Source organism: Nasonia vitripennis, chromosome 3 (genome assembly GCF_009193385.2).
Source record: "Nasonia vitripennis strain AsymCx chromosome 3, Nvit_psr_1.1, whole genome shotgun sequence".
In the NCBI taxonomy this organism is placed as follows: domain Eukaryota; kingdom Metazoa; phylum Arthropoda; class Insecta; order Hymenoptera; family Pteromalidae; genus Nasonia; species Nasonia vitripennis.
This window is the reverse complement of record NC_045759.1, coordinates 5,711,052-5,727,511: the sequence shown is the minus strand read 5'-3', so window position 1 is coordinate 5,727,511 and position 16,460 is coordinate 5,711,052. Positions and strand designations below refer to the sequence as shown.

The 16,460-nt window shown below is 47.8% G+C and overlaps 1 protein-coding gene across 3 annotated transcripts in view; it reads right to left on the bottom strand.

Moving 5' to 3' along the window:
- Positions 1 to 16,460, bottom strand: part of LOC103317451 (uncharacterized protein DDB_G0284459-like) — a 73,183-nt gene that overhangs the window by 5,596 nt on the left and 51,127 nt on the right. The window lies entirely within an intron of this gene.

Below are 16,460 nucleotides of genomic sequence, written 5' to 3'. Positions count from 1 at the left end.
AGTCTAAAATTCAGCCGTCAAGCTTTTCGATTTCCCTTCCCTCTCCGTCTAATACCGCGAGCGCGAGCGGTTCACTTCCGAGAAATTCGTTTGTAATTCTAAAGCGAGTCTCTCTCACTCTGCCAGTAGTGTTAAGCCGCGTCGGCATAAGCTTCGCGGCTTGTACACGCAAAGCGATGTAAATTCCAAACAAGCCGAGTTCCTAAATTATGCCGCGAGTAATCCCGGGGCCCAAGTTTACGACGGCGGCGGCGGCGGCGGCTTTTAGGGCGAGGAGTTTTGTCGCACGCGCGTGCCAGCACTATTGGCGCACAGACTCGCGCTTTAATAGTTCAAGAAGCGGCCGAACGTGTGTGCCTACCCCTTAAACGGCATAGGTTACACGCGAGCGTAATGAGCGATAAACCAATTCGGTTGAGTGTATAGGTGTGTGTGTTTATATATAGTGGAACCATCGGCGACGGAAAACTGCTACGAGGTAAACACATGATCCAAACACGCGCGAGGTTCCCAACAAACATCGTCGAATCAGACGAGGACGTTATTTCTCTTATTCCTCCTAAATTCAATCTTTCTATCTTCGCGTGTCTCGTCCTCCTCGGCGAGCTCGGGAAGAGGGCGACAGCAGCTCTCCTATTTTATCAAGTTTCGTCCCACCAGCGCCGCGCGCTCGGCTTTTTTCGCGTTAACTGGATTTCCATCGGAGCTGCGTGTACGTGTGGAGACGGTCCAAACACTCTGGCGTCTAGTGTGTGTGTACAGGGTTGGAGGAGAGAGAGAGAGAGAGAGAGAGAGAGAGAGAGAGAGAGAGAGAGAGAGAGAGAGGCATCTTGGAGGTTTGCACAGGATTGCACAGGCAGCAAACGAGGCTGTAGCTCCGGGCAACACGTCTGGCTCGTTTGTATTTGTGTAAGAGGAGTTGGGGCTCCTGCAGAAGAGTTCGATGTCCCTCGCAAAGAAAAGCCGCGAGTGATTATATTCGCAAAGCTGTCGCATAATTGGACGCATCCGCGTTTCGAACTTAAATGATCGCACGGAGTCGTTTTTTTAAATTTTTTCATCATCGTGCTCTGATCGATTGAGCCGCGTCGGAAAGGAGCAGGCAATCCGAAGGATGGAAGCTCGTCGCAATCGCGATGCCAACCAATCAAATCGAACAATCTCCCGATCGCTCGGAAAATCAAACAAGCTCGTTGACACGGACACCCGTTTCCCAGATAGAGAGAGAGATGCCCCGATCCGCCAACAAAGCTGCCAATCGGTCTGCGAAATAATAAATCGATACCCCCGCACACACATCGACCCATCTGGCACGAAAGACCCCCCCCCCCCTTCGAATACGCTCGCTGCAAACAGAGGGATATATATATATATATATATATATATATATATATATATATATATAGGGAAGCGCTGCGCGGCTTTGGAGCTCCTGGCCTCGCTTATTGTCCGACGGCGCGGAGCTAATTCCCGGAAAGTTCGGCGAATCTGCAATTCCAACTCGGCTAATTGAGAAGCGGAGATGCTGCTGCGAGAGGGGGGAGACAGAAAACCAAGCGCTGCAGAGGACCGATGATACATCGCTCGGTTAGCCGGCGTGAAGAGCATGGAGAGGAAGTGAGAGAGAGAGAGAGAGAGAGACAGAGCTGGTCGGTGTATAGATGCCAGCCAGATGCTCGCTGCTGAAGTGAGGATCTATGTCAGTCCGTCGACGCGATCATTTTCGACTAGGCGTAGTCCACGCTCGCTTCGATACGGCGCAGGGGCCATAGAGAGCCGAGTTTTGATAACTTGATGCGCGCAAGTTCCAGTGGACTATAGGTCATAATTCACTTTGAATTAGAAGCGTTGGTCGGTCATAAAATAAAAACAATCAAAAGCAAGAATGGCTGATACTCATTCGAACACTCGAGCGACGAAGTGGAGTTGCCGCGAAATCCGGTTACTAAACGCCATTGAACGACGACGAGATGTTCGCTCTGCACTCGTAGCCGAACTTCCCCGGCAATTATATGCCATACGCATGTCTGCGAGAAGATGGCGGGATAAATGATTCAATGCCTTGTCTTGAGGAGTCTAACTCGCGCGTCGGCGCAGACGCCAACTGGTATGACACTCTTGACAATAGCGTTGATGAACTTCCGATGAACGAAGGGAACTGCTCGATTCTACACTCGTATATATACTCGACAGGAAATCGCTTTGCCCACTTTTATCGATTGACGGATCGATGCGTAAACCGAAAGAGGAGCTTGAGAATAAAAAAATACAAGTACAAATAGGTACTTCCAAATGGGTTCTGGGGGGAGAGGGTATAACGCACTTTCAAGAATTAAAACGCTTCAGCCCATTCGTTGCCGCCTTTTAGATTACGACCGCAATGCGATTTTGCCGCAATTCGCGCGAGGGCCGGCCGGAGACGATCAATTATCCGAGAGTCGGTTACGAGCGGCTATAAATACGAGACCCTCCTCTTCCCGCGGCGAAACACCTTTTGGCAATCTGGGCCGCATTCGCGATTCTCTAATTTCGTCTCGGTTTACGGTAAATACCCCCGATGCACACCGGCCGAGAGAGAAGACGAAATTTCCCGCGCCAGCCGCCCAAGTCTGCAGTGCAGCATCGCTGGGCTAAAGGTCCGGGGAATTAGTAGATCGATATTCGCTCGCGACCAACCGTTTGTCACGGATAATGCCGTGCGAAATGCTTGCTATAGGGAGAAGAGAAGAGACGGAACGAAGCGAGGTGTGCGCACTGAAATTGCAGGAGCTAAGGACAGCCATCGTAGTAATTCTAATGATGAACAAGAACAGCTGCAGAGAATAACGGTGGGAATTTCAGGAAATATAACCATCGTAGAGAAAGTTCGGAAAGGTGTATTTAAGGAAAGAATGGTTGATAATGTCTTGTGGGAATCGCTAAAGAGAAGGATTATCGCGGGAAATGCATGGACATCCATCGTGAGAATTATGGAAAAATACATTCATTGAGGAAATATCACAGGAAAAGGTCTTGCAGAAATTTCGAAAGACAGCCGACGTTGGAAACACAGAATTAAAGAAGAGGACGACCTTCAAGGAGAATAAGATCGTAAGATTCATCATTTCATTAATTTGATTATAAAATAATTACGTTTTGAGCCTTTGTCTGGCAACTCAATTATTTTCTCGGGTCTCTAAATGTTTATAAAAGAGCTTACAACTTAATTTAACAAATCTAAAAAAAATTATTTAGCAATATAAAATATTGACGGGATTCTTCCTTTCACGGAATCCAATACCAACGCTTATAACAGAATCCCCAATAAACGAGCGTGTTAGCCTCTCTCTCTCTCTCTCTCTCTCTCTCTCTCTCTCTCTCTCTCTCTCTCTCTCTCTCTCTCTCTCTCTTTCTCTCTTTCTTTCTTACTCTCTCGAAGCCGAGCAAAAAACACGTCATTTCTAAACTTAGCTCAACTCGAACGAAGTTAAAACTTTCGAATCCGCTCCTCCTCCGCTGCGCGTTGCCTTTTCCTCTCCCGCAGTCTACGTCGCAATTCGGTATCCGAGGATCGATCGGCTGACTATTTGGCCCGATAAGAGACGGAAGATACCGGCCACTAGAGCCTCTCTCTCTCTCTCTCTCTCTCTCTCTCTCCTCTCTTTTCCGAAGAAAAGGAAGGGAAAACGCTCGGAGACGTTATTCGATGGGAATACCGTACGTCGCGAATTGACATATCGAGTCGATTATCGGTCCTCCTCTTTTGCCCCCTATATATATTCTTCGGCGATTGCTGTTGTCGGACGTCCCGCGCGACCAAGTGATACGCTCGCGCTTCTTTCGAGAACGAGGCTCTTGTCGTACGGCGGCGTTTTGGCACGAGGATCGACTGCCAAAGCAAACCGCTCGAATTTGCAACGCTCTCGAATCTATTCGGATCAGAAAAATCGTCCCGATTAAGTTAGCCGATAATCAGCGATTGCGCAACAGGGTCAGACTTCAGGAAGGTAGTCCGAGGAGCAGAGTAATGGGGAGAAACCGCGGAAAAGAAAGGCCACAGCCACATCCTTTATGCGGTCGCCGCCGGGAGCCGTAAAACGACGGCATCTCCTACCGCGAGAAAGGAAGAGGAAGAGCCGGGACGTATGGCTCGTAAACGTCTCCTCGGATCGCGAGTGACCCAGGTGTCTCCGATATGTCACCTGCCGGCTGGCGCTACTTTGCGTGTCCGCCGCCTGACGTAACGCGTCTTATTGGCTCAAGCCGCGGATCGCACGAGGAAGTGCTTCACTCGCCGAAGGCCACTTCTGCCGACGCTTCGAGGACCGACTCGCTTTATACGACGCCTTTCGATATTCGAAAGATTTACTTGTACGGATCCGAAGATTGATTTGCGTATTACGGATTTTAAAAACATCGTCTATAACGCGGATAATTCCCCCATCGGGAAACAAATCCTTTCCCTCTATACATAATACACTACAGCCCAAAGCACCGCCAGATAAATCATTATATCCGAAAACACCCGCAGCCCTACGCGCAAGATATGCAAACACGTTAAGGTGGGCGTCGTCGGGGGACGGAGCCGGCCTCCCCCTCTCCCTCCGAAAATCTGGCCCCAACGGAAGTTTCGACGTCGCCGGCCCTCAGGGGAGCGATTTTCCTCTTCCGGCGTATAATGCGTCCGTGCGCGTCCCTATACCAGCGGTTCCCTTGAAGGGACAAGACAGTGGCTAGCCCGTAATCTTCGGCCATCCTACTCCTAGCACTGCCGCAAGTTTCTTGTACTCGGATAGCCGCAGCGGCTGCGGCGACGCAGCTCGTAATGCAGAGAACTGCAGCAGCGCTACCGGCCGCACCTAATGCATGCTGCAAGCTCGAGTCCACATAATTTTGCCCCGGGAATACTAAATAGGTGCTTACGGGGAGAAGAGAGAGAGAGAGAGAGAGAGAGAGAGAGAGAGAGAGAGAGAGAGAGAGAGAGAGTGAGAGAGGTCTGGCCAAGTTTTGTAATTACTCCAATTAATATGTCACTGTTTTATCGATAACGCTAGGCTAGAGGTGGGTTAAGAGGTGCGTTATTCAATGGTAGAGGCGAACGCGGCGATAAGTTTGCCGAGAGCGGTGCCGAATTTCCGAGGAGGTGAGAAGCGTTTTGGAATTGAGGTGGAGCGAATTTCGCGCGCTCTATCGATTTTACGCCAAGTGTGAGAGAGCGAGAGGTATTTCTGGATAACGTAATTTTAAACTCGAGGAATGTAATTTGACGTTTGAATAATTTAGATTTCAATTTATCGTGGTTATTTTAAAACACAGATTTTTGAATCAACTACTACGATTCTGTCAGTCATCTGTCTGATTAATTCTGGCGGTGACTACTGCGGAGATCGATATAAGATGATCAGCGATGAAATTCGTAATCGAGAACAATCGAGTAAAAACAAGAATATCTCTTCTTCTTTTCGCTGATTCGGGAGAAATCGGATCATCGATTTCAGCAATTATCTCCGGCTAATTCCTGTAGCGCAAACTAAGCCAATTTAAAATCGCGAAGTCTAAACTCGATCGCGAATCGCTGCAGAAACACACGGATATTCCGAAGCGATCGATTTAAAAAGCGTATACATGCGCTGGAGAAGTGGCTGTCGTAGACAATCGAGCAGTAGGATGAGGCATTCAGCGCTAATGTCTTAACAAATTAACTCACTGATTGACACACTTAGCTTCAGTAGCACGCGGTAATGGTTTTACTGATCTGCTCTCTTTCATCAAAGGATCGTAAATAGATCGTCTGGATAATCCGAATCTACCACGTAATGTAAACAGAGTGTGTTCATCGTGAATTTAATTTTTAACTGATTCAAGAGAACGTTTTCTTTCTAACTCATAATCCTATACCAACTTATCAAAATCTGCCCTGCATACGTCTCTCGCAGCTCATTTCCACCTGGTAATTCGTCGGTAATAGAATAGTCGGTTTTGGACTTATTGATTCTGTCTACTTCATCAAAATCTCATGAGGGCGCTAGACAGCGGCAATGATTGAGGTACACATGAGCCAGAAATTCTCCCTCCGACGATGCAGCATCAGCCGTCACAGCCGCACCCTCTCCTGGGCAAGCAGCACTTGATATAAGCGCAGCTGTTTGGAAGAATAAACAAGCCGAGGAAAAATATTCCGAGAAACCGTCTGTGTCAAATTCAATTGACGCGAGTTTGCCGTTTGAATGTTTGATCAACACGCGCGCGCAAGCGCATCCAATATTAACTTCCATTAGTATTGAGGAAATTTATGCAAGCCGAGGTAATCTCCGACTATTGTTTATCATTAGTCTGTGCTCCACGCTCTAGGGTCGGGGGCAACCGCAATACCGCCGCCCTCGTAGTCGTTCCCGCCCTCTAACTTAGCCCTCCAAGGCAAACAGAAACACACAAACAACGCACGCGTCGACAAACAAGCGCGTATACACGCGAATGCATATCTACTGCCGAAGTCCCCGGCGAAACACGTGCATAAATCGCTCCTCGACTCGCCCTGGAAATTCGCAACTTTCAAGACGAATCCGTCATACGCAGACTCGCACTCAACAATGGTTTGCGAAAAACACAAGTTGGCCTCAAACGCGACTCCTCTCCGGTAGTACCATTTAAATTTTCAAACTCATCCTCTGTTTGTTTTATCGTACGAACAATACGACCTTCTCTTTCTCCGCGAACTTTGCCATTTCTATTAAAAATGGGCTCCGAATTAACTGGAACAGCAGCAGCAGCAGAGTCCGGAAAAAAGACCAAGCAGCAGCACGCGAAATAAATATACGAGTAAACACCGGAACGAAGCGACTGCTGCTGCTGCTGCGGAAAAAAGGAAAAACCGGTATATACGCGGGGCCGCCCCGCGAAACTTTTGAAGAGCATTGTATGCCCGCGGGGCGAAAGCTTTCGAAGAGGCTCGGCGGTGGCGGTGCCGGCGCTATCTCCATCTCTCCCTCGCTTATACTCGAAGAGACGTCGTAAAATGGCACCCCTTAACTCTCTCTCTCTCTCTCTCGCTCTCTCTCTCTCTCTCTCTCTCGCTCTCTCTCTCTCTCTCGCTCTCTCTCTCTCTCTCTCGCTCTCTCTCTCTCTCGCTCTCTCTCTCTCTCTCTCTCTCTCTCTCTCTCTCTCTCTCTCTCTCTCTCTCTCTCTCTCTCTCTCTCTCTCTCTCTCTCTCTCTCTCGGCTTGGCTCGTAATTGCTCGACGCCAGCGGCTGGCTCGTCCTCCTTTTCTTCTTCTTCTCCTCTCCTACACCGCGCGGAGGCCGCGAAAGCGCGTAAATTTTTCGCGTTCCGCTTCTGCTGATGATTCTTTCCTCCTTTTTTTCCGTACAGCGAGTCGTAATTTTTACACCGGCGCTCGCCGTTTACACGCAGTTAAAAAAGACGTCTTTTGCTTCGGCGCCTTATTCTGTAATTGTTTTCCCTTCCGCGGCACCGCCGACGCCTGCCTTTTAAATCTGCCGTGTGCGACTCGTTAAAAGTTGAGTTATCCTTCCGCCAGACGATTCTCCGGTGTGTACTTTGCATAATGTTTTCGGTTATTTCTCGCCACAAAAAAGCGTCATCGGATGCAGCTTTTCTCTGTAACGAATGCAGAAGAGTAGAGCGAGACAGTAGAGCGCCGGCGGCGTCGAGCCTGTTCACGTTTCTAATTATTAGTCGAGGAGAGCAACGGAGGAAGACTGATCTGATCGATGCTTGTATAAGCGTCGAGTTGCCGAACGTCAAAGTTGATCCAGCGAAATTGGTAGCAGCAACTTGGCAGCTCGCTGGACTCGTGCCGCATCTTTATCGGGAAAGTTTTCGTTTTCGTGTTCAAGTTTTGGACTGCGCAGAATTTTCAATATCGTGTTATTGTACGTCATATAAGAAATTGAAAATATATAGCGACGCAACGAGACACTACAGAGCCACTCAATCTGCCCCTCGCGTGTGCTATAATTAATCCCGAGCTCGGAACTATTCGAGAAACTTGAGGGATACGACTGACCCTGTGCGGCTGATGCGGCTACTGGCCGTAGCAAGTATATAAGCTCCGCAGCAGATTCGCCCAAGTTGTATCACACCTGCAATCTGGCTGCTAACTTCCTTCCTCTTCGTCTTCTCCGTGTCCCTCGTCGCTTTCTCTCTCTCTCTCTCTCTCTCTCTCTCTCTCTCTCTCTCTCTCTCTCTCTCTCTCTCTCTATCTCTCTCTCTCTCTCTCTCTCTCGACTTTCAAGACGGAGACGCTGAAAGGTTCATTCCATATAAGCGCCTCATACCTCTGGAACTCGCTATCATCACGCCTTCGCAACACTAAATCCATGTCACACTTCAAACAATTAGCTAAAGAATATTTTTATGCACTTGAAAACTCATAATCATCTCACAAACACTTAGACTCCTCCACTCTATATATATCATTTCACGTTCACTCTCTATATATATATATATATATATATATATATATATATATATATCATCTCTCACACACACACAAATTATAACTTGTTTTACTTTATATTGTTATTTTGAATTGTACAACACAAATAAAACTTATTTAATCTAATCTAATCTCTCTTCGTCTATTCGACTCCCGGTTATTCTTGAGATCCTGTTTTGTTCGAGTCCGCGCAGCACTGCACTGTCTCTCCGAACTTGTGTCTTTCAGTTCGATAGAGATTTACCGAGTCGCGAGTACAATGGCATGATTGATCGATTAATTTGCCTCGAATGTAAATGAATCGACCAGCCGTGAACGAAGGCTGATCGATGTGGCGCGAGAGGATGCCGAGATGGAATAATTCCATACGAGAGAGCTGGGTGTATTGTACACGATTCTTTTGTTCGGGTCTGGATTCTTTTCGTAGCTTCGGAGCAGGGTCGGCTGAGAATCGATTCGCCCAAAAGAGCGTCGCCGTTTGCTTGTACAGCCGAAAACGAAATCAAATCGGCAATCAAACTCGCGCGTCACTACGAGGTTCTGCAAACCGCGCGAGTAACTCCCCGTTGTCGCCGGGCCTCATTTGCGTAGCCATAGAGGAGCTCTCCCTCCCGCGGAAACAGTGGCAGCAGCAGCTCTGCGCGGAACAGCATCAGACGGCAGCTGCAAACTTGCCAGATCCTGGCCCTTTCTCGAGAGAAGTAGCTGCGCGACCACTGCATTTGACTGACGCACCAAGTTAGCCCATTACGCGCGGCGCCTTATGTATCCAAACTTGGTCCGCGAAATTATGGAGTAGCTCGAGAGTAAGAGAGAGGCCGGAGTACATATATTCGTTAACGTATGCAACAGCGAGCGCCGATTCGATTTGCCCCGGGGCTGAGGACGTGCAGTCGAGGCTCGGTATGTATATGTACATAAGGGCATTAGTTTCTGAGTGATGCGCGAGACTACGACGCCGCCGTCGCTGTGCTGTTCGGCAATTTATCGTTATCAACCTCTTCGAGCACTTAATTTCAATTACGCCCCGGATATTTTGATTCGAGGGAGTACACGTACGGGCGGTAAGTAAGCGGCCCGAGATGACGCTAGCAGGATGTAATTCGATTACTCGATGCTGCGCGATAACCCATCGAACATTCTTTTACGCGATATAATTTTATTTCTACAATACGGTGTGCAGCTGTCCAATATTTCCCGACGAACAGCCCAAAGAAAAGTAATCTTCGGAAAAGCGACAGCCAAACAAAGTTCGATTGCGCGTCATATCGGCGCAGCGGGAAGAATCAGCAAAACGCTCTCTCCCGACAATTTAGAACGTCTCGAAAGTCGAGGGAAGTCATTCCGCAGACCAGCGGCGGCAACGCATTTGCATATGGGATCGCGAGCGACGCTCCCGGAGATTTGTCTGCTTTTCCCTATTTTTCCGGCCGCGCTGTCCCGTGGGCTTACGCTTTAGGAGAGGAGGGAGGGAGAACGCGCGAAAGCCGCGAGCAAACATATGGGACGCCTGGGAAGAGCTCGCTCGGATAGTGGATTTCACCCTCGTCGCTTCTTTCTGCTTGCGGCTCTTAAACTTCGTTTCCGCGGAACGTATGTAATGCGTGCCGGGAACTTGCGTTATACGTGTGGGGGGGATACGCGTCGTTGCTTTTTTGCGCTGAGCGATTGCGCTCATTACGAGATGTCCGGGAACACTTGCCGCTGACGCTGTGTTTCCTGGGGGATGATGGAAAAGGTATTCGTTCCGAGAATTCTCGCGCTCGTACGCTTACAACTCGAGCTACACACGCGTGAGGTAAGCTCAACTCGCTTGTAATTCCAAAAACAATGATATGCGTTGCTTTGCATTTATATTATCAGTTGGCCCTTGCTCTCATAACTATTCAACGAAAGCCCGCGCGCACGCGCAAAAAAAATATAACGGAGTTTCGCGCTCGCGAGTCTTCAAAGCCCCTTATGATTAAAAATTGAAAAAAAAGCCGCGCTATAGCGCTTCTCGCTGGATATAAAAATTCTGTTTTTAAAAAGCGACTATGTATACCTACGCTGTGGTTCGAGCGCATCAAAAGGGATGTCACGTGCGCAAAGTATTTTAGAAAAGAGCTACCGGGGATCTCGAAGTTAGGGCGCCTCCGGGATCGGTATGTATACAGAGTGCGAGAGACTTCTTAAATTGAGAGCAAGTTTAGTGATGGAGAGCGTGTCTTTGTGATGAAAAAATAATAATGCCAGTGTGACGCGCGAGAATGTAAAATAAATCAGTTTTTTAGTGGGGTGTTGCGAAAATGTCGGCAGATGCTTTTATTTCGAGGATGTAAAATCGCGGTGCGGCCGACCGAGTAACAATGGTCATGAATCAATGCTAGAATTGGAAATTGTTATGAAAATAAAACGACGACCCTCGTGAGTATCGGTTCAGTTTTTTTTGTCGAGGACTCTAAATGAAATTTCCTGTTCTAAAGTTTTACTGTTTATCGAAAGTATAGTAGCTATGAATCCAGACTAGGAGCAAAAATAGTTAATCAGGCTGTATTATACTTTCATCATAATTAATTCTATTAGCCTGCACGTCCAAATTAATAACTCTCTCAACTTCTCATGTTTAAAACATCGCGATGAAACGTGCTGAGAAATTTCGAAATTATATGCGTGGACGAAAATGTTCCCAAAATTCGCATGCACTTGACCTCCAGTGGGACGGAATTTTATATTTTATAAGCTTTTCGAAAAATGTTCAACCATCGTAAAATGTTCTCTTTGTCGTCATCGAACTTTTTACTTTTTCCGTGTTAATCCTGCACGAGTCTCCCCTTACGTGAGCCATTATCATACCATTTTGTTTCACGCGAAATATCATATTCATTCCAAAGTCGAATGTTCTCCGGTACACAACGGACGTTTTGCTCTCGTCCGCGTGTGTGATAATGCGGTCCGCGCAAATCCCCGCCAATGGGATGTATCCGTCCTACTTATACTTCAGAGAGCAATGGATTCTCAAGCATCCCTGCAGCTTTAGCCGAGATCCGAACCATTAGTCAAATTACCTCAGCCGGAGACCGTCCCCATGTACGACCAACTCGAAGGTCCGAATCACGAGTGAGAACGACTGCTACCCTGAAATCTAATCTCAAACACGTTTCAACATCGCACGCACGTGAACAAAAAAAAAAGTGCCATAACCCCTCGGATATCGAAACGTTTGCAGCAGTCCGTGTACAGAGCTCGGACACGGGGTATCCAGAGCCGCAGAAAGAAAGGGAACAGCTCCGAGAACAAAGTATCGATTATGCTGACTCTCGCCCGGCGGTGGCGGCGTTCTCGGACGATTTGTCAATTCTGGCGAGGCTGTCGATATTTTGGACGGCCGCCAGGCTCTACGCCGGCGATAACTGCTGGAACGCGGACCGCTCGTCAGTTTTTCGACTGTACAGCGGTGCGTCGTCGCTGTGCTGAAAAATGGAAAAGTTGTTGCTGCGAGCCTCTATGTGACCGGTGTTTTTTTTCTGCACCGGATTTCGGTAACTAACAGGGCTGAAAATACTTTGGGAATGGCTGTCGATTAAAGTTTGCTCGCGGCGACATTCGAGTTATTTTATTGCGTTATTCTGTTTCCTTCTTTTTTTTTAAATCGAAGACAGCTGAAAAGGATTTACAAAGCGTATAGGGTACACAGGTACCGAGGGAAGAGACAAAGGCGGGAATTTCAGAGCAAAGAGCAACGAAGACAGAGCGAAAACCGGTAATGGGGATGGATGCGCCCGTTGCTGGAAAATCAAGGCCGATGTAAAGCGAAGCGAAGCAAAGAATGCAAATATCGATGCGAATTCAAGCGAGCGAAATCAACGACTACTTTGATCGTTATTTCGAAAAAGTCGCGTTTGTCCGACGGAAAAAACAGAGAAAACGCGAGCTCTAACGAGGACACCGAGAGGCTAGAAAAGTCCGCTCAGGTATACATGTATATGTATGTAGCTCGAAAGAGAGGGAGAGAAAGAGAGAGGGAAGAAGCTTCAGTTGGCGGATCTGCCAACTCCCCCTGTTCCGTCCTTCCTGCTATTGTCAAGTGAATCCATAAATTTAGCACTGCGGAGAGCAGCAGCTCGCGAGTTGGCAGTATACCGGGCAGAGGCTGCACCGTCTCCCTCTTATATTTATATATATATATATTTCGACTTATTTCTCGTCTCATTCAAATCGACGTTATCTACGACGCCGAGGAAACTTACTGTATTTAAAATGATAAAGGCGCGACCTAACGCCTCGTGATTCTGCGGAGTTTTTGAAATACGAAGAGATCCCACTGAAGACGTTCCTCGCTCTCTTTTCATCCGACACATAGAACAAGAAAAAAATGGTAATTTCGGTCTCAGTTCGCGAGCGCAAACAATCAATCGCGCGAAAGCAGCGCAGAGGCAATGATCGATTCCGGCAGCAACAAAAGGCACCCGGCCAACTGAAAACCAGCAGGGATCGATTCCCTCGGGCGTCATTACCTCATATATTCGTATGGACTGACGGATGGAAAGCAGTGTCCGTGTGTGTATAAAAAGGATTGGCTGCGGCTCCCGAAGCTCGACACAAGCCAATCGCCGCGCGCGCGCACGATTCAATTTCGATTGGACGTCATCGAGTTTGCTCCGGGGCGAAGATAAAGGGAGAGACGAAGAGAACAAACGATATAACTCGCGGACGAGGCGGGAAAAAACGGACGGACAGACGAATTAGACGAAGAGAACGGATCGAATTCTGTGGCCGGAGTCGCGAGATTGCTTTCGTTAAGGAAAAAACAAAGTGTGTACTCTTCGGTTTGCCCCGTCGCGGAAATGAAGAATAAAAAGGAGAAAACGCAGCGACTAATCGCGTAATAAGAAAGTCGAACGAACGCCGACGAGCGATTGAAGAGTCGGCGCGTAAAGTCAATAAGGAGGGGTGGAGGGGGTGGGGGGGGGCAGACGACGAGCGGCTTAAAAAGTCCGAGAGAAGAATTTCCCTTAGTTACCAGTTCGCCCCTCGGTCGTCGTTACTCACTTCGCACCTCCTTCAAACTGCTTCCTTCTTCTTCCTCCTCTTCTTTTCCGCCACTGGCTGGGCTCTTAGCGCATTATCGCGTTACGCTGTCGCCGGTTTGAGAGGCAGAGTGGAAAACTTGGAAATTCGACGAAGACCGAGAAATCGCTCGTCTGCCTTGAGCGATTCTTCGTGTATAAGAGTACACAGCGGCGCACGCATTTCATAATCGGCGCTGGGCAAATTGGAAAATTTTCCCATGCGATCCGTAAACAAATCCGTCAAATGAAAATGGTAACCGGAGATTTTCGGAGAATAGTCTCTTGTTCATCGTGCGATTATCGCCTTAGCTCTCGGCCTTATAACGCGGAACAAGGGACGCGCCGATATCGCGATTCGAATTAACGCCGTCGAGATTGAATCTACTTCGGGTAAGATATAGTCGCATCGAATCGCTTGTCGTTTGCTCGTTTGATTGAAACGAGCAAGTTCGCCGACTGTCTAAGCTCTTGAGTGCTTTCGCGTCGAGCGGGAAAAGGAATTGAAAGTTTCCCGGGATATTTGTCTTCTGGGCCGCGGGAGATTATGAAAATGACCAAGTTTTCGCGGACATGATGCCACGTGACACGAGCGATAGCCACTTTTGTACGAAACCGGTGTTGACTATTTAACAGCGTCGAAAACCGTTCACGCGTGAAATCGCTTCCTTGTCGGACTAATTGAAGCCGACTTAATAAGGCACTGCACGAACGCAGTCCGCGGTACGGTTACATAGGCTCGTTCGCTCGCAATTGAAATGGTTATCGGTCTCGCGGGCCCTTCTGCTGTACAAGCGACGAAACTGCGGATAGCCCACATGCGGCCAATATCAACTTCCCGTGCTTGCGCTACAAATTAACTTTTCTTAACACGTGCATGAAAAAGACCCGTTTCCATGCCTCTAAAGTGAATAGCAAGCTGCTCATTTCGAGCGTGCGGGAGGGAACCATTCCCTCCCGTTGCAGCGGAACACTCAAAAACACTCAAAAATAATCAAATTTTTGAAAATTTTTGAAAAATATTGATATTTTTTTAAAGAGAGTGGTTTACGACTCAAAATGCGCAACTTACCATTCACTCTATATGCATGAAAACAGGTATTTACAGGCACTTGTCAAAAAAAGTACAGTGTGCAACAGGGGCGGGGGGGGGGAGCAATTTCTACCTCGGGAGAAATTTGAGCACTCGTCTCCGTCTCGGGCGCTTTCGGCGCCCTCGACTCCAACTCGTGCTCAAATCTCACCCTCGTTAGAAATCGCCCTCCCCCCCCCCCCTAGTTGCACAATATACTATTTCTTACACATTTGTATGAGAAAATATAAAATCACATTGTCGTCGCCCGAGGGATACGATATCTCGTGATTTGCCAGGCGTAAATACCGAAGCGCGTGTGTACACTGCCATACGGGCCTGTGTACGTGTGTGCACAGTGCAGAAGGTCGATCCATCCAATAAGGCCCTCGACAATACACTCGCTTCGTTAGGTAAGCCTATACACGAAAGTCATTCGTCGATACAACCCGCGATAATTCCACACACACACACACACACACACACTGCATTCCACGCTGCAGTCGTGCGCGAGAGAGTTCTCCAAAACGGCCGATTACGTGTGCGTCGCGCTGACATAATACCGAAAATCACCGGCAATTACCCGCCAGAAATTCCAAAGGCACACAGCAGCTGCTGCTGCAATGAAAGCCTGCATAGAGGCAGAAAAAAAGCAGTCAAGTATACGCGCGAAGATTGGCGAAAGCGAAAACTCCCGGCGATTAGGGAAGAAAAAGCCAGACGCGTTTTCACCGACGAGTCGCATAATTCAGCAGAGCTGCTGCAGGCGTGTATTTTATTACGCAAAACGTGAGAGAGCCCGCATGCAGCGGCGCGTCGAGCGGACGATCAAAGACTCCTGATTAGTTGATTGGTTAATAACAAGGAGCCGACGCGCATCAGCTCTCCGACGCGGCAGCAGAAGCCTCTTCAAAGAGACGTGTAATCGACGATCTAACGATTTTCGATAAGCAATCGTTATCTCTACTCGCCTCGCTCCTTCGCTGTACGGTGAGCTCGGTGCTCTCTCTCTCTCTCTCTCTCTCTCTCTCTCTCTCTTGCGGAGTTTTGGCTTTATACTTCTTCCTTCTGACTGATTTTTGCCCTGCATTAATTTCGAAGCGCGGTGAAATTGACGTTGTTTTGCTTTGCCATTCGAGAGTAGTCGATAAAAAAGCAGTACCGACGATGGATTGAAATACGCCGCGAAATTATAATGGACCACCTGCAAGTGCTCATTTAATTTAAACTCTGATATTATTCTTATCCCGTGGCCTCATTATAATGCTAAACAGAATTTCAAATATGCACACTCATGAATAGTAATTATAACGTTCAAAGCCCGAGCGGTATGCGCGAGTACTTTTGTGATTGTAATTATACAATGGTACACGTGAAAATTATCAGCGCCGGCAAATTGAATAAACTCTCTGTAATTTCAAACAAATAATTATCGTCGATCGGTATTGTTATTGTATCGCTTTTTTCACGCAGACGACAAACTCCACATATGATAAGGGCTGAAAGTTTATTTATGGAGTAGCCGATTGCCAATGAAAAAAGGATTGCTCGATTTGTATCATCGCCGCTCGCCTGGCCTCGTGTCGCTCGAAAGTTCACTCGAGCAGCCCTGCGGACAGTTTAAAAAGTTGTCCCTGCCAACTGCTCCCTCAGGAAATCTGTCTCGACGACGACTTTCGAGACGTCCGCTGGCTTTCTAATCCGCAGCTGCCTGGTTCGTTCAACTTATTAATTTTCGCGATTAAGTACGACAAGGACGCGGTCGAATTCCGAATTATTGAATCGTCCTGCGAAGGTTCTACCTGTGCACTGAAAACTGCTGAGAGAAAATTATGCGATTTTTCGGATTTTGCGAAGTGAAATATTCATTATCTTATGCAGCGAGAAAATCTGAATAAATAAG